Source organism: Setaria viridis, chromosome 7 (assembly GCF_005286985.2).
Source record: "Setaria viridis chromosome 7, Setaria_viridis_v4.0, whole genome shotgun sequence".
NCBI lineage: Eukaryota > Viridiplantae > Streptophyta > Magnoliopsida > Poales > Poaceae > Setaria > Setaria viridis.
This window is the reverse complement of record NC_048269.2, coordinates 8,623,770-8,644,553: the sequence shown is the minus strand read 5'-3', so window position 1 is coordinate 8,644,553 and position 20,784 is coordinate 8,623,770. Positions and strand designations below refer to the sequence as shown.

At 51.5% G+C, this 20,784-nt stretch overlaps 1 pseudogene; it reads left to right on the top strand.

Moving 5' to 3' along the window:
• The first annotated feature begins 222 nt into the window (after positions 1-222).
• LOC117864556 (uncharacterized) lies at positions 223-9,356 on the top strand (annotated as a pseudogene).
• The last annotated feature ends 11,428 nt before the right edge of the window (positions 9,357-20,784 follow it).

Below are 20,784 nucleotides of genomic sequence, written 5' to 3'. Positions count from 1 at the left end.
GCATTTGGTACTTTGAAGAATCAAAGATACTCATGAATAAACCATACCACCCTTTTCCTACACAAGTTAGAGTTGTCATAGCGTGCTGCATACTTCACAATTGGATTCTGCAAAATGGGGAAGCTGATCAGTTTGTATACTCTAAGGAATTATGGAGACGGCTATATCCTCGTTCCAATCATTTTCGTCAAGAAGCTAGAGCAGAATAAAGGTAGATGGCCCAGCTTAGGGATGTCATTGCGAATAGGATGTTTGAAAATAGGCACTCAATTATTAGAGGTGATGCTCGATGTCTGTCTAGTCTGGGCTATAACATTATCCATTTGTCTTTGATGTATCACCACTTCTGGACGATTATTGTGGTGCTATTTTGAGTTGTACCTATTTTAAGACTATGTTTGTCTTCTCTGGGTTGTAACATGAATTCATTTGTGCTGCAAGATTGTTCCTAATAATCATGCAAATTCTGAGTTTTCATGTGTAGGGGATGAGTGGAAATAGTGTGATATGGCAACCCCAGGAAGTGGAAGATCTCCTTTTGTATTTCAAAGAGAAAATTTAGGAGTGTGGCAAGGCCCTAGTTCTAAGGGAGGTACATCATGAGGATTGTGCTCGAAGAATGAATGAAAAATATGGTTCTAACTCATAGCAAGACAAGTTTATAACAAGTACCACAAGCTCAAGGGTGAATGGAAGGCGATCATGGATGCAAAGTCTATAAGTGGTGCTAGTTTTGATGAAGTGCAGAAAAAGATAATCCATGATGAAATAGAGGTTGTGAAGATGAAATATGTAAGTTTGCATGTCTAAATTTTTTTATTACATACAGATCTTTTATTACACATTGGTAACTAATAAAATACTACGTTCTATTCTAATGCAGAATAATGATAAGAGAACCAAGTACTATAATGTTCCAATCTTATTCTATGATGAGATGGAGTTTGTCTTCACAGAAAACACATGCTACTGTAGAGTTTAGTGTTCTTCAAACACCTTTTGATCACCCACCAAGACAGGATGATGATCTCACTGGAAATGGAAGACAAGGCCAAGACCAAGTTGATCCAGATAATGATCCTTCAAAGCACTATGATTCTGATACTCTTCCAAAGCACTACGATTCTGATACTCTCCCAGATTCTGATAGCCCTCGCTCTGTTGGTTCTAAGTGTCAGGTTGAAGATAACAAATAGAAGAAAGGGAAGTGTGCCAAGCATGATTACGCCATGGTTCAAGATGTCACTGGTGCTATGAACAACATATCTGAGACCATGCGCTTCACTCATGTTACTGATCCAAATGAGGGCATTTACAAGATCATTGACAACATGGAGGACTATCCTCTGCTAGTGCGCCTTGATCTACAGACTTACCTTGCTGAAATCGTTAGGATTGCTAGCATGTTAAAGGGGCGGCCAGAGGAAAGCATCAAATAGTGGGTGGCACGGTGGGTTATGGATCGATATCCTGTGACTTAAGCTCTTCTCATATGACTTTGGTTAGTGCTCATGGTAGTGATTTATTGGTTTTTGCTTTTGGCAGTATGGACCTATGACATAATGTATATTTTGGCACTTTGAAAATGAAAATGGCATAATGTATTTTGGCCGTAAGAAGTTATGCGCGGCATGCTGTATATTTTGGCCATAAGAAGCTATACGCAACATTGACCATTCTGAAAGCACCAGTGTAGTTTGGTTGTATGACATATGCCAGATTGTGTCGATGGTTCTCTAGTTGTCTTGTTCAATTAAAAATATGCAAGTGACATGTTTCTTTGGCTTGGTATGATGCACAATTTGCAATTTTTTCAAGCCATTTTGTTGAATTTGATAGATGGAGGTAATCTCACCCGTAAAACAAAGTGGTGAGATGATCATTATGAGCTAGAGTACCAAACAATCACACCATCAATATTTCTAGCAAAAGCAAGTTTTCAACAAAGTAACCAAATAGTTAGCCAAGTAATCTTGCTTAGCCAGGCAAATGAACCAAACCACCACCTTACTGGATCGAACCTTGCTAGGCAATGCAGGTTGCCCAGCAACGCAAAGTGAGGTGGAGCTAAGGATCCAAACGTGCCCATAATCACCGCAATAGCATTTCACCCGGAGTATTCCAGAGTATGTATTTACATTTTCAACAGGGAAGCACTTAATGGCATAGGCGATCGGTAAATAAATCCTTCGAACACACCACAACTCAATGAACTACGACTCAGCAAGGGTAATGATAGCTAGGAAAAGTAATCGTGACATTTGAGGACTCTATAGAAAAATGATAAATACGGCATAGCTAGTCAGGAGGACAATGAGATCGAGATAGATTCCAAAATACTTCTATATTCTTCAATCACCTCTAGAGCAGAACTAATGCAACAAAAGGATAAACTCACAACTTAGCGAGATTCTATCTTAACTAATCGTGTCGAGGGAAATGGATGCCCCAGCCACAGAAAGGGATGAGAAGGGGTTCGACTTCCACCTAATGCTCTTATGGGGGGCGGGGCTACAGGTCCAGCCGCTATCATGTGGTGGATTTCAAAGGCCGGATAGAGCTTTCACCACCTGCTGGCTACCACAAGCGGTCCATGGAGCTAGGTGCAATTCTAGCTAGGCTACAACTCTAAGCACTACGCTTACAGAAGTCTCTTAGTACTTACTCCTTGATCTTTGAAACAAGCACCTTCCGGTTAAAGAAAAGTGACCAGTGAATGAAGAGCTGATGTAAAAGCACTTAAGCTTATACTGTAAGAACTATTGTCTAAACTAGATATTTAGTACTAGAGCAAAGTAGTACTAAAATGTAAATGCCTCAAGATAGATAGAAGATAATTCTTTATTGACACAAAAGCTTCTACCAGAATTCCTGAAGTCTTATTACAAGTGGAAAGTAAAAGATATTAGAGCTTATATTGTAATTCCTGAAGACACTTTGAAATCCGAGGCTAAGATCGACTAAACTCTAACTCCCAAACTAAACTGGCCAAACTAACTAAACTAGAGATCTCCCCCTTGGTGTGTGCATCTGAGAGAAGTGCTAATGACCCTATTTATAGTACTAGGAGGCAGGGGGTACTTATAGGTGATAGGGAAGTTGCTTGGCTATGGACCCCGGCCGAACTGACTCTTAGCTAGAATTGGCCTAAAATTTAGTCCACCCGTTACCTGCATCAAATAGATACCAAAACTCATAGAGATTCATTATTTTATTTAAATTATGCATGGTCCTTCCATATGCTTCCATAGGCCATCAACATATGCTTCATGGAAATTGCCACTGTATGTATGCATCTAGCACTCGAAAAGTCAATCCGACTTTAAAGAGTTCCTTCTAGAGTTCTTGAGCTGGTTGTCTGAACACATAAGGAGCTTCTTGTTGGGGGCAAGGAGGTCCCATCAAAAGTCGGCTAGCTTGTATTCCGAGAAAATGGGTGATGACATGGACAATGCTCAAAGGGGATGGCTATCTATACATTATTTTCACTTAAAAGAAGCATCCGCTGACTTATGAATAGTGATGAGGACATCACATGCTCGGATACAACTATATTGGCATCTTTTGACTCCGAGGTGAAACAATTCTTTATCATAATTATATGTGATACATTTGATGAATTGATGCTGCACCATGATGTGTATTCGTTGTCAATTTCAGAAATACATACATGGATCAAAAATAGTGTTAAACACACATGGAAGGTATGGAGGACCAAAGAAGTAGATTAGGGGCCAAGTCCAAGTATTCCTAACGTCCTCCACTAGGCCACCATGTCACTTTTGGCCCAAGGAAAGAAAGAGATCCAATCCAACACGTTTTGGTGCTGGATTCTGCCCAACTTGCAACGGCCGCTATGATCTCATCTGGACTCCGTTTTAGGTGTGCAAGTACTCCATGGAATCCTTATGAAGTCTATTTTCATATGGATCTAGAATCATATCAATATCTTCTCTGAGTCGGCCGCAATCATCGAAATACTACCTAGAGGTTTTGTGTCCAAAGGTGTTGCGTCGCCTTATTTTGGCCCAATGGGCCGTGTATCAAGTTGGGTCCATTAGGGACATGTCCTAGGGTTGGAGCACAACCCCAACACCCCCCTGGTCATCCTCCTAGGTATTAATAAGGATTAGAGCTGCCACGAATAGATTGGGTTTTGTTTTGATGTAAGTTTAGCCATTGCTACTTCCTTGTAGACGCGTGTGTCGACTAGACCATCCGTTCTACTCGATTCAGAACCCCAACTCTATGAGTTTAGATTAGTTTTCAACTCCATATTTGCAATTGAGTTGCTTGTTCTACTTGTTCTTGCTTGTTCTTCGATTGCTTGCAGGACGAGTGCCTGAGTGGCCGGGTGACGCGCTCCACAAGATCGCGGCAGCCATTGGAGGTGGTGTATCGGTTGCTAAGGCGCAGCTTGGAAGGCTATAGTCGGGCCGTGAACATCGTCTCCATCCACCAATCGAGTTATCCACGCCTCTCTCATCGCAAGATCGGGAATGAACCCTAGCGGGTTCATATCAAATAGTTCCCATTAGTGGTGTCTTTTACCATCCTTTCCATCAACATTGTCATATCGGTGTTGATACAACATCTCTTCTCCCATGAATCCCTCTCCATTGCCTGCTCCTCCCGTGACGCACTGCCACATTGTAAACAGCCTGTGCACTTCGTTATTACTTCCTACTATCGCAGGTGACCGAGCGAACTACACATGGGCACCCTTACATCAGTTAACACCACTTGATCCTAACACGCTCATTGTCATCAAGCGGCTAGAACAACATGCCCCTGGACACTGGACTTGCAAGGTCTCCCTCTCCCAACACCTTCCTTCAACTCACCTTGCCACCATGCACCCAACGACCCATAAGATCATCCCCTTACTTTCCTTTACCATGAAGAATTTGCCCCTTCCTCCCTCCCCCTCACATCCTTGTCCACCCCCTCGACAATGCACTTACCTTGCCCTATGGCCCAGCAACATCATCGCCTACGGTGGTGCCCTCACAAGTGCTCGTACAGACAAGCTGCATAATGCCACACACGTCACCATGCCCCGCGCCTCACTCGCCATGACCATGCCATAGCTGTTTGCACTCGTTAATGACACCTTTTTGGTACTATTTTCGTGAATATTTGAAACATGAAGGCTCATGCACACAATCAAGCTATTCCACTGAGACCGAGTGCCCAAGACATGTGCACACATTCGAGCTATCCAACCAAGCTCAAGTGCCCAAGACCAGCTTTAATGATGGGCAAACTTGGATTCTATAAAGATATTGCCCTGAGAAGCCAACAAGATTATACATAAAGTTGAGCATCCCACTAAGCTCCGGTGCTTAAGACACATTTATGCAGTCGAGCATCCTACCGTACTACTTAACCCAAGACCGATCTCTAGTGTGGGCAAACCTGGACTTAATAAAGATATTGCCCGACGAGACTTGACAACTTGGAAGTTTTGTCATGATGATGATAAGACAATCCAACACCCAAGATATCAAAGCCCTAGTCACTAAGAGTCCTAATGATGAATAATAAGAAGTTATAATGACAGCAAGTCCCAACTCTTTGATCATTCTTTATTCCCATTGAGTGCAAGAGTAATAATATTGCCCATTTAAAATTTCTATGTATATTACTACATTTATTTTCAAAGTATTTTAAAAGTGCCATTTGTGTAACCTATGAATATGCCACATGCCTTGAAGCCCTAGAACATCTACCAACCCTATACCAAGGCTGGAGTAGATTCCTTGTTTTAGATATGCTACACTAGTCGAGTCACACCCATATACCAGCTGGATTCTCTATGGAGAGGATCTAGAACCTTTCCGTAAAACCTCATCTTACTTCAAAAACCAAAGGTTTTAGTTCTTTGAAAATGTGGGAGTAAAGATGAAAAGATTAGTAATGGAAACTCTAAAGTGTTGTTGGAACTAAAGATAAGGTGTGCATAGCCCTACGAGGGGATTGTGTCCATGACACTTATTTTGGTCGCATAAGGATGAGTTCATTGGGCAAGTATTTCTTGTGATCCGTACAACCAAAAGGGTAAGAACTATCGAGATGTATCTACTATGTGAGGCCTTGATTCACACACTACTAGTTGACCCTAGAAATCCATCCAAGGGCAAAGCGTGCTATTGATGTTCAGGACTAGAGTACGGCAAAGTCCTTGGGAAGTTGGCACTTGTCATGAGAGAATGGTAAGTAGTTATTTGAGATTATAAATATTTGATATTTTGAAAAGGTCCAAAGAGTGGAAATGGTAAGTGGTGGCAACCGTTGAGACCCGTGATGCATGCATGGGTGGACCTAGGAAGTAGTAACATAAGGTGCGGGTGGGCACGGATCTTGTAGGCCAGTACTATCTCTAGTTGAAGTGTGAGCTAGCCAATTGTGTGGTGAATATGTACACCACCGCCCAAGGTTATCAATATGTTTGGATGGCTTATGACCAAAAGCCCACTAAGTTAAAGCCCCCTTTATTATTGTCAAAACCTAGGGACTAGTTGCGGAGGTAGCACTCCTTCACTAGGACCACAACTTTTGAATATCAAAACAAGATTTTTTACTGAGTCTTTTTCGAAATGCTTACAGCTTTAACCATATTACATTGTGTCGGTGTCAAGAATCACGGGTCAAGACTCTGGCAGGTAAATTTGTTTTTTATGCGCGTAAGGCTCGGATGGTTGCACGAGAGGACACGGGGTTTATACTGGTTCAGGCAGGAATAGCCCTACGTCCAGTGTGGGAGACAGCTCGTGTTACTCGTGCAGAGTCTGTAGTAGGGGTTATAAACGGGCGAGAGAGGGAAGCTGGTCCCAAGTCTCTGTGGGTGTGTACTGATGCTTGTGTGGAAGGGTCGTGAGATGGGGGTCGTTCGATTCGCTTGAATGCCCCTCCCTTTCTCGGGCCCCCTAGTCCTCCTTTTATAGCGTAAGGAGGGCACAGGAGTTACAATCGAGCCTGGAGTAAAGGGAAGTAAAAAAGGGAAGCTCAGGGAGACGGGCCAAGCCATCGAGGTTGCCGTGGGGTCCCATCAATGATCCAGCGGTCGGCTACTGTAGCCGAGCATGCGAGACGTGCTTGGCGACCCACCACTGTAGTTGTATGAGTTGATGATGACGACTGGCCACCGTAACCGTGCACATCGCAGATGATGGGCGACCACTGTTGCCATGCGCGCTGACCGGGAGGCGCGGCTGACACGCCCCTGTCGCTAGGCCGAGCGGGAAACCGGGCGGTGCACCCTGCAACATGGGCGAGAGTGCCCTATGACGAATGCCACAGGGGAGGGTTAGGACGGTGCAGTTGTAGCCCTATGCAGTTGTGGCAGCAGTGCGCCGCCCAAAAACTCCGGCAGGTCACGTCGAGGAACGCGGGCGCTCTCCGTGTGTCAGAGCCATGTTCCGGTCATGCGCGCCCCACCGGTGGCATTTATGGCGAGATTGGTGGGGGCCCACAAGATCTACGCCCTTGTCTGCGGGTTCGCGCACGTCCTAGAGCGAGGTGAAGTTTTATCCTGTGGATCCGGATGCGTCTGACCCGTTGCGTCCAGGGTCGGGCGAGGCGGAGACCTGCCGCGAGGGGTCGGGCACGTCCGACCCCTCTCGCCTGGGGGTCAGGCGAGGCGGAACTCTCTCGACTGGGATGAGGAGCAGCCTCGGGGGGTCGGGCGCGTCCGACCCTGTGACCCGGGGGTCGGGCTAAGTCGGCGGAGGTCACTGTTGCTGGAGGTGGGCCCAGGCCCCTATGATCGTCATTTAAGGAAAATAAGGAAGTCATTAATATTTCCCCCCAACAGTAGGCCCCGAGCCTGTGGTGGAGCAAAAATGCTCCTCTAGAGGCTGTATTCATCGTTCGTTAAGGATTTTTGTTTGTTCTGCAACCTGCATTGGATCAGGGAGAAAAAGTTTCGCTCGTTCGGTTTGGCCGCGGAGTTTTGGGTAGGCAGGGTGTTCTGACGACCACTCCTGCTCCAAGACTCCAAATTGTACCACACGCGTGGTCGTTGGTTGCGATGCCAGCCCCTGAGCCCCCGCGCGTTGCAGGAGACCGATCGAGAGGTTGGATCGACTTTTGATCGTTACCCCTCAAGCGTCCGTTCGCTGGGACGGAGGGGGTGAGCCGTGCCACGTTATCCTTGTTGGACGAACCGTGGTGCTCATTGAGCTGCGAACGGGTTAGTTCGAGTGGAGTCCCGGTCCCCATTTGGGGGGTCCAGCTCGGGCCAAGCTGGTGGCGTACTCCAAATTCCGGATGGCCAGTTCATGTAGTTCCCGGGTCCGTTCGATTGGATCCGGGGGTCATTGCCTTTCTTCGGGGAAAAACCATGAACTTAAACACCAGTCCGGACTCGAACGTGAGGTCGGGACGCCCTTGGCTTTCGCTCGCCTGGGTGGTGGCCACTAGCGGACCCGTCCCTTCTCACCCCTTGCTCGGGAGCATCCTGGGGCGATTGTCGAACCCTGCGGTGGGCCGGCCTTCGAATCCCTGGACCGTAATGGGCCGTAGGAGCATTTTTAGCTCCGTATCCCTTTTTACTTGTTGGTGGGCCTCGGGTCGTATGTGGAGGAAGTCATGCGCGTGCATCCTCTGGGAGGTGAAGTGGCGGAAAACACCGTGCCCATGAAACGAGGATGGGAGACGTTCCCTGCAGCAAGGAAGAGATCATGCGCACGGTTTCTGAAAATGGCGGAGGTGACGGGTGTACCTGGCATCGCAATAACTGCGATCGGATTGCCCTTTTTGCTTCCCGCGCGCCCCCCTATAAGACGAGGGAGTCTGCCTCGCTGGTTCCGCCCCGCACTCATCTCAAGCATTTCTTGCTTTCTTGCGCACTTTTTGCCTCCCTTCGCTCCAGCGCAGCAGCCTTCTCCGCCCCCGCCATTGAGCCTTCCCTTCCCTCAGTGATGGAGTCCTAGCTGCGCTCGAACTTCAACACCGCGGGCGCCACCGGCCTCGTGAAGAAAGGCCTCCTCTGTGAGAGGACCGCCAAGAACGAGTGGCGGTACCCCGGAAGGGAGGATGTGCCGCAGCCGGATGACGGATACGTCGTCTCATTTGCGCACTTCCACAGGAGGGGGTTCGCGACTCCGCCGAGCCACTTCTTCCACGGGTTGCTGCATTGCTACAGGCTCAAGCTGCAGCACCTCAACCCCAACGGGATCCAGCACATCGCGGCATTCGTCGTGCTGTGCGAGGGGTACTTGGGGATTGAGCCCAACTTCTCGCTCTGGAAATACTTCTTCGCGGTCACCCTGCATCACAAGATCGAGAAGAGGGGGATCCAAGTGCGAACGGTTTCGGTGCCGATAGGGTGCGCTGGCATCCATCTCTGCTAGAACCGCGCTAGGGAGTACATGGCGATGGAGACCGCACCGTCCCACAAGGGGTGGCACCAACAGTGGTTCTATGTGAAGAACTGCTCCGAGTCCCCCTTGCTGGAGTTAACCGGTCGAGTCATCGCGGCGGCGCCGGACAACTGGACGTATGGTCCGGTCGAGAAGGAGAAGAGGAACATCGACGGTATTCTTCAGGCCATCAATCTCTTGAAGGAGGAGGGCCTGACCAGGGCTGGAGTTATTAGGGCGTACCACGCTCGGATGGTGGCGCCACTGATGCTCCGAGCCCGCACGCTCAGCGATATGGTTCCCGGCGTGGCGACTGACGGCACCGTCCTCGGGATGGGTGTGCTCGCCAACGCCGAGATCAAGCAGCGCGTCCGGGAGGCACTGGATGATAGGGACGTTGTTTACCCGGTGCTGGATCACCCTCCGACGCGCCCGGACGAGGGCTTCGTCCTGTTGGTGAGAATTTTGCACTCTCGTTCTTCTTTCCTGCATTTCTTGGTTTGCCATTCTGACATGAAGTCTTTGAATCTGCAGGGCGAGCTGAACCAAGTCGTAGCCTCATGCCCACCGGTGCCAGAGGACGCAGCACGGCGACAGCAGAACCGCCTCCTCGCCGAAAAGTAGAAGAGGAGGAAGGACAAGGAGACGGCGAGGAGAAGGAAGAGGGCCGCGAAGGAGGTCCGAATGCGGTGGAGGGGCGCGGTCGTGACGGACGATGATGACAATGATGACGATGATGATGATGAAGATGAGACCTAGGAGGAGGAGGAGGAGGGTTATGTCCCGGCCCTCGTGCCGGGTGCGCTTGTCATCCGGGACCAGCCTTCTCAACTGGCCGCGGGGGATAGGTCGAGCGGACCGCCCGCCTAGGGCCTGACCCCGCTGGGCTCAGAGGCCGCGCCCTAGGGGTCGGAGAGGGGCGCGCCTCAAGAGTCGACGGGACCGACCCCCGACCCTCTGCCTGCGCACACGAGCAGAGGGGTAGCGGCAAGCGGCCGCTATCGGATGTCCCGAGGTCGGCTTTGAGCTCGAGGGCAAAGCACACCTGCCGTCCTCGTACCGTGGTGAGGTGAGTGGAGAGTTCTCGTGTACCTTATTCTTTTCTTGGCGTCGAGCTATTTTTGATGAAGTTGTCGTCGTCTTGCAGTGCTGCTCCGCGAGACTTCGTCCTGCCGCTAGCGTCGAAGAAGGCGCTCCGGGCATCGGCCGCCTCCAGGGGGCCAACAATGACCCTGCCGGGAGCAAGCGGCGGCGTCGTCGGTGGGGCTGTGGTGCCCCCTATGGAGGCAGCCTCCGCGGCAGCGATTGAAGAAAGGGTGCTGCAGTCAGGCATGGAGCAGGGGCCGACCCCTGTTCCGTCTTCTGCCCTCGCAGCCGACCCCGCGGGGCAAGATGCCGCCCCTGGGGTTCCTCCGTCCAGCGAGGTGATAAACCTTGACGATGAGGCGGAGGAGGAGCCGGTGAGGGAGGCGCCAGTGTCTGAGGCGTCGGTCATGGAGGCGGCAGCGACAGCGGTGGCAGAGACGGTGGCGCGTGCCTCGGTGGTGACGACGGAGATAGCGGTGGTGGCGGAGATGGTGGCGCCTGCCCCGACGGCAACGACAGAGATGGCGGCAGTGGTAGAGACTGTGGCGCCCACCCCGGCGGCAGCGATGGAGATGGCAGCGCTTGCCCCGGTGACAACGATGGAGATGGCGGTGTCGGGGCTGGTCGGAGAGTCCTCTCATGCCCTCATCCTGCTTAGTCCTGACCCCAATGCGTGTGTGTGTGGGGGGGGGGGGTCACCGTGCGCTGGATGTCCCGTGAGGACCTGTAGAGGCCCCGCTTCGTGTTGGACAATGTCGGGGAGCAAAAAAGATGGCTAGAGGTGCAGGGCGGACCCGAAGGTGTCCGTGCCGCCCTGTCTTCTGCGATGGGGAAGTTGGACGGCGTTGTTGTTCCTGCCGGTCAGGTATGGTGTTCTCTTTGGTGGTTATTTTTCTTTCATTTCTCCATTCCTTTTTTCTCCCGACGATTCTTGAGCGTAAATCATTCTGCAGGCCCTCCAGGAATGCAGCCGGGGGAAGTCCGAGTTCCTCTGGCGCGAGCAGGGGGTCTGGGAGCGCTTCGCCATGGAGATGCGGCGGACTGGGGAGCTGACCGGGCAGCTCGCCGCCGCCCAGCAGAATGCCGCCGACCTGCGAGCGCGGGAGCGAGAGGCGCGGGAAGGAGCGCGGAGGGCAGAGGTCCGGGTCACTACCGAGAAGGCCCGTCGTGACGCCGAGGAGCTTGCACGATTGAGGAAGGAGCATGAGGCCCTTCAGAAAACCGTTGAGCGCATCCGGCACGAGCGACACACGTCTCGGCAGGAGCGCGACCTCGAGGTGGGCCGGAAGGCTGAGGCCGAGAAGATGGCGGCCAACCTTGGGGCAGAGGTCAGTCGGCTCGAGTCGCAGATGCAGGGGCTTCAGACCGCTGTGTCCCAAGGGCTCGACCGGGTGAGAGCCCAATCTGAGGGTAAGGCTTTCATTGTCCTCTTGCTTGCAGTGTTGCGCTGGTTTCTGACTTGGCAGGCTTTTCTGGACAGGACTTGAGGGCGACCTCGCCCGGCTGAGGGACGCCGCTGATGCGGAGCACGTCGAGCACGCCAACCTGTGGGACGCCGTTCGCATCGTCTACGAGGACCTTAATGTGGTCCAAGAGGAGGGGACGAGCGCGCTGGTGGCTCGTGTCCTCGGGACGTACCGGTGGGCTCATGAGATCGCTTGGGAGGCGCTCCACGTCGGCATGAGGCTGGCCTTCGGCGTCTTCGGCTCTCACTAATCCAACATCAACTTCGATGCGATGAGCGGGGGGTACGGCTCCGGCTACTCCGAGGCCGAGCTGGACGAGATCGACGTGTCGGTGTTCAATCCAGCAGAGGCCTTGGCGCAGCTCCTTAAGGATGAGGCCATCCCGCCGGAGGACCCGGGGATGAGCTAGCTGTATCGGGCCAAGTTGCCGAAAAATATGTAAATAAGTGAAGTGATTTCAAACTTGCTTTTGCAATGGCCACAGAGGCCTTTTTGGTTCATGCAATTTTTTCGGAAAAGTTTTCGATTCTCTTTCTATTTTTTGGGTTTGGAAAGTTCAGAGCATGAGTTGGACGCGTCAGGAAGCACCGATGAGCAAAGGCACCGTAGCTGCTGGGGCGTAGGTTTCTTGGAGTCCGATAGGTCTTGCCTGAGCGTCATTCACGCACTCCTTTCTTTTCACGCCCAAATGTTTAGGAAGAGGGTCAGTTTGGGAAAAAATGGTATTTTGAGGAGATGCCAAGTGTCTTGGGCCGGAGCCCTTGACAGCCCCCGAGGGATATGTGACCTTGGGGCAGAGCCAGGGTTGGATATCCCTAAGCTTGGGATGAAACTTTAGCGCAGGCAACTCAAAACAGCCCCTTTTTCACAAACTAAAAGATGACGGAAGTATGTATGTACAAACTTGGAAATAATAACTAAGGGTAGAAACGTCTTAGCTGTTCGATGTTCCAAGCGTTGGTGAAGACCTGCCCGTTGGGGGTTGTAGCTTGTATGTGCCCGACCGCAGTACTTGCGCGATGACGAAAGGACCTTCCCACGGAGGGGTCAACTTGTGCCGAGCTCTGTTGTCTTGGACAAGGTGAAGCACCAGGTGGCCGACATTGAAGGCCCGACCCCGTACCTTACGGTTGTGATACCGTCGCAAAGCTTGCTGGTACTTGGCCAAGTGCAGCAGGGCCACGTCTCGCGCTTCGTCGAGCTGGTCTTGTGCGTCCGCAAGGGATGCTTGGTTCCCTCGTTCGTCGTACGCTCTGACCCTCGGCGACCTGTACTCCAGGTCGGTGGGGAGGATTGCCTCGAACCCATAGACCATGAAGAACGGGGTGAAGCCGGTTGCCCTACTGGGGGTTGTCCTCAGGCTCCATAGGACTGCAGGAGCTCCGCAACCAATCGTCCACTAAACTTGTTGAGGCGGTCGAAGATCCATGGCTTGAGACCTTGGAGTATCATGCCGTTGGCCCGCTCAACCTGTCCGTTCGTGTGGGGATGCGCTACGGCCGACCAGTCCACTCGAATGTGGTGATCGTCGCAGAACTTGAGGAATTTCTTCTCGGTGAACTGTGTGCCATTGTCCGTGATGATGGAGTTGGGAACTCCGAAGCGATGGATGATGTCGCTGAAGAATTGCACCACCTGCTCAGACTTGATCTGCGCGATGGGTCGAGCTTCGATCCACTTCGAGAACTTGTCGACGGTGACGAGTAGGTGGGTGAATGCAACATCCGTGGAAATCACCAACTAAAATCACCCGTTAAAAATCGCTTTCAAAATCTTTTTACCGCTGAGCTCCCGGAAATCGAAAACTTTCCCGGCGATTTCGCCATCCCGGCACCTAAGCCGATAGCCATCATCTTTACCCGTGACCGTAAATCTCGCCGCGTGCCGTCGTCAGACCGCCGCACGCGTGCTCCGACCGCGTGCCACAATCGCCACCGGTTCCCCCTCTTTCTTTCTCTATTTCCTCCCTCTTTCTTTCTTTTTCCTCTCCCTTCTCCTTTCTTTTTCTTCTTCCTCCTCCTTCTTCTCTCTCCTCCTTTCTTCTTCTTCCTGGCGCCACTCCTCCCGATTCCTGGCACCACTCCTTGGGCCGGTCCCTCCCCGGCGCCTGCACCTCCCTGGCACCATACCGCCGGCTGCGTGGGACCCGCACCCCGGGCCACTCCGCGCCGCCCGATCCCGCCGACCCCTTCCCGCGCCCCTCCTACGCCGGCCCCACCTCTGTCCCCGCTCCACGCCGCCTGCCGCCAGCCCCTACCTCTAATCCGGTGCCGCCCGCCGCATGCCACCATTGCCGTGCCGCCCTCCCTGCGACGCCCTCCTCCAGCGCCCGAGCCCCTACCGCCGGCCCAGCCTGCCCGACCCCCACCCCCATGCCGCACACCGCCGGCCGCCCGGTCCCCCACCGCCGGTCGCCCCTCGCCGGCCTATAAAAAGGGCTGCTCGCCCGGCCTCCCTTGCCACTCCACCACCACCCCAGCTCGCCACCGCCGCCCGTGCGCCACCTCCTCCCGCCGGTCGCCCCCCTTCCCCATCCTCAAAGCCCCGAGGTAAGAGGCAAAATGGGCTCCCTTCCACTTCCTTTGCCGCCCCAGCCCTCGGCTCGCCGCCGGCAAGGCTCGGCCGGCCGGCCGCCGCCGGTCAACCCCCACCCTCTCTCTCTCTCACTCTCCAAGTTCCTGGGGAGGAAGGAAGCAGAAACCACAAAATTCCAATCTAACCCCAAAGAATCTACTATTCGCGAAATAGTCCTTCCACCACTCTCATAATCCTATTCGCGGATAAGCCCGTCCACCTCCAAAATTATTCACAAATAGGTCCCTGGTTTATTACAAATCAGTCCTAAACCTCCTGTTTAAGCCCCTAATTCATGCTTAACCCGTCAGTTCATGCGCCAAACTTCCTCCAATTGATCCCAAATTTTTACCACGTCATCCTAAAGAATACTTTCGCCGATCCATCTCCAAATTTCCCAAAAATAATCTTTCTACCTATTTTCCGTTCACATTTTCTGTTCGGAGCTCACGGTTAAAAACCGATCTTTCTTTTATTTATTTGTGTGTCCGTTTGTGTGTGCCGTAGATCGCGGATTGCTCGAGGAGGATCCCGAGGAGGAGTTTGACCGTGAGCCCGAGCCCGAGGACCAGCAGCACGAGCCGGAACTCCCGGAAGGCTTTGAAGATGGCAAGTCCAATCTCACCCTTTGATGCATACTTAATACCTAGTTTTTCAAACACAACCTATTGGCCTGTTTTACAAAGTGCATATTATTTCATCGCAAGACATGGTTGGATAGCCACCCCTTGATTGTTATGAACATTCCTTGTTACCCTATGGTTGTCTCTAAATATGATTCGCTCTATTTGGTCGATAGCCACCGCTAGAATGCTTAGGAAATTGCTACTTAAATACAATCACTACTACAATGATGTATTCGGAAAATAAATGTGTGTGTGTGTGTGCAAGTAAGGAAAATGGCTTTCTGGGTTCAAAGGAAAAAGGATGTGTAGACAGGATGGATGGATATTCCTTGTGTGGGATGCCAGGGTGTTGTGCTCGTACCTTGGTGGTTGAGCAATGTCGGGAGATATCCATCTTGTCGTGGTTAAGGACCGAGTTGATGTGTCATCTTGCCTAATTCAACCATCGTGCAACCACTCGACCGTTGTATGGGTAACGGCTTAGCATAAATGCCACTAGCTAAACTGTTAGTCTTCAGGGGTGCTGGTGAGCAACGGGAACCCATGGAAAAGGAGTAAGATCTTGGTGACTTAGGTCCCGGTTACGGTCTCGTGGATGAGCCGTGAACCCCTTGGGTGCTTCCATGAGGGCTAGCCAGTCTCAGCTAAGGTGGGTAATGGCTTTGTTAGGATCTGCACCGGCACTAAGGTGATTGTGCTGTGGTACCCTACTTGTGGGAAAAGTGTACAACCTCTGCAGAGTTAAAACCTATCCGGGTAGCCATGTCCACGGTATTGGACGAGTTACGGCTTGGTCACATAACTAGCACTTGGGCATGGTTGTCGGGTGTGTGTGCGTGCGTGTGTGTGTGGAATTTTGGAAGTGTCCGGCAGTTGTGCCGTGCGCTATGGCGGACGGGGAGTCCGATAGCGATAAAACTTGGATCCTTTGTGTAGGATCAACCCCACTTAATGTTTCGGTTACTAAAGAAAAGCTTTACGAAAATTTGTTTGAAAATAAGCCCTTGCATGTGTTGAAAAACCTAGCTTTATTGCAAATAAACTCTAGCCTATCCTTGATTTATCCTGTGCATATACTTGATTGTATCCCCCTCCATGGATGGGGTTGGACTTGTTGAGTACGTTCGTACTCACCCTTGCTTCGTTGCTACAGAGGAAGACCCGGACTTCATCGCCGAAGACCTTGAGTAGAGGTTGTGTTCGTACCCAACGCTGCCAGTGGTGCTAGCCTTTCCAAGATGCTTCTGCTGCCGTGTAGTCCCGAGTGCTGTCTTTTGGCAGTCGCTTGGTTAGCCGCTGTTATTTATTTGCTTCTTATCGCTGCGTGGCTCTCACGCCCACTCCCTCGGGGGTTGTACGGTAACTGAATTATCTGTCGAATAAATGTGTTATCAGCCTCCTGGGACTAATATTTGTATCACATTTAGTCTCTACTTATGTGGGGATGCTTTAGGTGGTATTAGAGCCGTTGTTGGCTGTAGGACGCAACCTTAGGACCGGATTAGCCCTTTTTGACCAAAATAAAAGACTTACATAATTTCTGCCTACCTCTGCTCTATTGCAAAACTAATTTGTGCCCGGATCTTTTCCAGATGGCTGAGGAAGGATGGGTCAACAGCCACTGCCTGGAAGAGCCCAGTTTTCCCAGACTGTTGTTCGCTTGCATGGACCGCCTCGGAATGTATGAGCATCCGGAGTACACCAGCAGGGAGTACGAGGACCGCGGAACCCCTCGATGTGAGATGATTATCTACATCGGGCGGAGTAGCCGCTACCCCGACATCCAGCCATGGAATGTAACTGTCACCGACTTCCAACATAAGGATACTTATCAAGTGGCAGCTCGGAAGGCCCTCCGATTCCTATGCCAGATCTACGAGAGGCACATCGGCCGTACTCCGATGAGGTTCTACCCGCCTGTCAAGAAAAACCGCCCAGTATGGCTGGCCCGAGTAAGAACTTTGGAAGGACGTGGACAGCGCGAGGATGACCCCACTGTACTCCATATGGCTGCCTACCTTCTCACCTTGGACGAGCTCTACGACGAACAGGCTGCTAAGTTGAAGCAGCAGACTCGTAGGGCCGAGGACGCAGAGGTTATGGTGAGGAGGCTTCAGGTGAAGTTAGCCGCCGCCGAAGCTCGAGCCGCAGCCGCCCAAAGCAACGAGGCCATTGCCGTTGAGGCCCTTAAGGAAGCTGAGGATCGGCACTCCAAGGAACTAAAGGATGCCCAGCTCACCATTCGTGCCAGAAGGAGGATGGTGGCCATCGAGGACGAGGAGGCCCCGATCCTTGAAGGAATTCCCATCACCCTAGGGTCCGGTAAACGGAAGAGCCCGGATGCCACCCCAGCACCACCGCCTTCAAAAAGGAACTCCGAGATGTCGGATGGAGAAGTGCTAGAACCCCCTCCAGTGGGCGGGACTCTAAAGGATGAAGTGCTATCCCTCCTCATCCCGTTAGAAGACCACTCAGTCCAGGGAGAAGACTCACCCCGCGAGTAAGATGCCCAGCCCAGAGTTGCCCAAGGGAATGAAGCCGTCATGGTCCGTAGTTTAGAGTTGTACCCCCTCCAATTGTGTTGTTGTAACCGGTCGTGTAGTACGTGTTTTGGCCTTACCCCAGAAGTGTTGTACCCCCCCGGTGGCAAAATAAATAAAATCGCTTGTATTTGTTGCTTGTTAGTCTGTGTGTTTGTCGACAGGAGGTGGATTCTGTCTCTTCGAAAATACGAAATAACCACTTTAAAGATCACTAAAATCCAAATCCCACTCTCATAAAGCCTCACTCAATCTGTAGATGCCGCCCAAGCATACTACCAGGACTTCCCCAAGTCAGGCCCATGCCACCCCCAGTGCTGAAAGGCAGCCAGAAAGGAAAGAACAGCCTCCGGCAGTGCTTCCTGAGGAACAGGTGGTGAGCCAGCCAGAAGGAAGGGGAGAAAGACAAGTGGGAACGCAACAACCACCACCCCCACCAGTTATTGATCTGGTTCAAGTGATGAACAACCAAACCCTTCTGCTGGAACCTTTGGCCAACGCCATCACTCGCCAGAGGCCCCGCGGGCAGAGCATGAATGAGAAGTTGACGAACTTCCTTCGGACCAAGCCACCCACCTTTGGCGGGTCCATCAACCCTCTAGATGTAGATGACTGGCTGCGCGTCATCCAGAGGAAGCTGGAACCATTTGGTTGCGAGGGCAGGGACAAAGTTCTCTTGGCTGCCCACCAGCTCATTGGAACTGCCCTAGCCTGGTGGGAGAATTACTGCTCTGCCACCCAGGATGCCTCCACTATCACCTGGGATGAGTTCGTGACGGAATTCCATTGCTACCATATCCCCGTAGCCACCATGAAGCGCAAGGCGGATGAGTTCCGTGAACTCCACCAAGGAAACAGATCTGTGGAGGAGTACACCTTCCAGTTCATGGAGCTGGCCCGTGATGCTCCAGAGGAGGTGGACAAGGATGAGAAGAAGTAGGACATGTTCAAGAAAAGCTTGAACGCGGAACTGAGGACCCTGCTCACTCCTTAGATCTACCCCGACTTCAACACCTTGATGAACATGGCCATCTTGACTGAGAGGGCCAAAGCAGAAGAGCGGAGGGACAACAAGCGCCGGTTCCTGGAGAGCAAGACGCACCAGCAGGACCGATTCCAGAAGCCAAGGAGCTTCGGTCACCCCTTGCCTAGATCCCAAGCTCCCATGCATTACCGAACCTAGTCTCAAGCACCCGGTTCACACCAGACCGCTGCCTCGTTCAGGAGCCAGAACCCTGCCAAGGCCCCACAGAGTAGCGCTAGCCAAGTCACCAGCAACGGCAGGGCATGCTTCAACTGCAGAGAGCCGGGCCATTTCATCGCCAACTGCCCCTATGCCAACAAGCCAGCAGCATCGGCCTTCTCCAACTCAGTAGCTGGGCCCAGGGCCGCATTGTCAGGAGCCAACCGTGTGCCAGTCCGCAGCAACAACAACCCCAGCAACAACAACAGGCAGCAGATGAGGCCGCCCCAGCAATCATTTGGACGAGCCTGCGTCAACCACATCAGCGCACAGGAAGCTCGCGAAGCTCAAGGCGTGGTACTCGGTGAGTTTCTAGTCAGCTCAGTCTTGGCAATAGTACTTTTTGACTCTGGAGCATCACATTCTTTCATAGCCTCAAGTTTTGTGGAAGAACACCATATACCCACAATACTACTAAAGTTACCCCTATTAACTCGGACTCCTGGAGCTGACATCCAGTGTCGACTAGCTTGTTCCCGGGTAAGGGTTAATTTAAGTGGGGTAGAATTTCTAGCGGATCTAGTAGTACTTAAGTCTAAGGGGATAGATGTGATTCTTGGAATGGACTGGTTGAGCCTGCATGACGGTCATATAGGGTGTGCTGATAAGGTAGTGCACCTGACCAATCGGGATGGTGTGCAAGTGACCTGTCACACTCGAGGAAGTGGCCCGGACCCCATGGTGTTTAGCATGGAGACCAAGACCATGGAAGAAGTTTTGGTAGTGAGTGAATACCCGGATGTCTTTCCCGAGGAACTACCTGGAATGCCCCCTGACAGGGACATAGAGTTCGTAATTGACCTCGTCCCCAGAACCTCTCCTATAGCCAAGAGACCCTATAAGATGGCAGCCTCAGAGTTAGCCGAACTGAAGAAACAATTGGGAGAATTGCTGCAGAGTGGCTTTATTAGGCCTAGCTCATCCCCGTGGGGAGCCCCTGTACTTTTTGTCAAGAAGAAGGACGGGAGTATGAGGATGTGCGTAGATTATCGCGCACTAAATGAGGTCACCATTAAGAACAAATACCCCCTCCCCAGAATAGATGACCTATTCGACCAGCTGAAAGGAGCCAAGTATTTCTCCAAGATAGATCTAAGGTCAGGGTACCATCAGCTCAAGATCAAGGAGAGCGACATCCCGAAGATGGCCTTTGTCACCCGTTATGGTCAATTTGAGTTTACCGTGATGTCTTTTGGATTGACCAATGCACCTGCTTATTTCATGAACCTCATGAACAAGGTGTTTATGGACGAGTTAGATAAGTTTGTCGTAGTCTTTATTGACGACATACTTATTTACTCCAAGAGTGTTCAGGAGCATGAACAACATATACGGGTAGTGTTAGAGAAATTGAGAGCCCACTGACTCTATGCTAAATTCAGCAAGTGTGAATTTTGGCTTGAGAAAGTGGCATTCCTTGGTCATATTTTGACCGCAGAAAGAGTAGCAGTTGATCCTGAGAAAGTTGAGGCCGTCTCCAACTGGCAGCAACCCACCAATGTTAGTGAAATCAGGAGTTTTCTTGGTTTAGCTGGGTATTACCGGAGGTTTATTGAGGGATTTTCCAAGATAGTCCGGCCCATGACAGAGCTGCTTAGGAAGGATAAGAAGTTCGCCTGGACCGAGTCATGTGAGCGGAGCTTCCAAGAGTTGAAGAAGAGGTTGACGACAGCCCCAGTATGAACCTTACCTGATATCCAGCGAGACTTCGTCATCTACTGCGATGCATCCCAACAAGGGTTAGGGTGTGTCCTCATGCAAGATAGGAAAGTTGTGGCATATGCTTCCCGCCAACTCAAGCCCCATGAGCAGAACTACCCAACCCATGACTTAGAGTTTGCAGCCGTAGTGCATGCCCTCAAGATCTGGAGACATTATCTGATT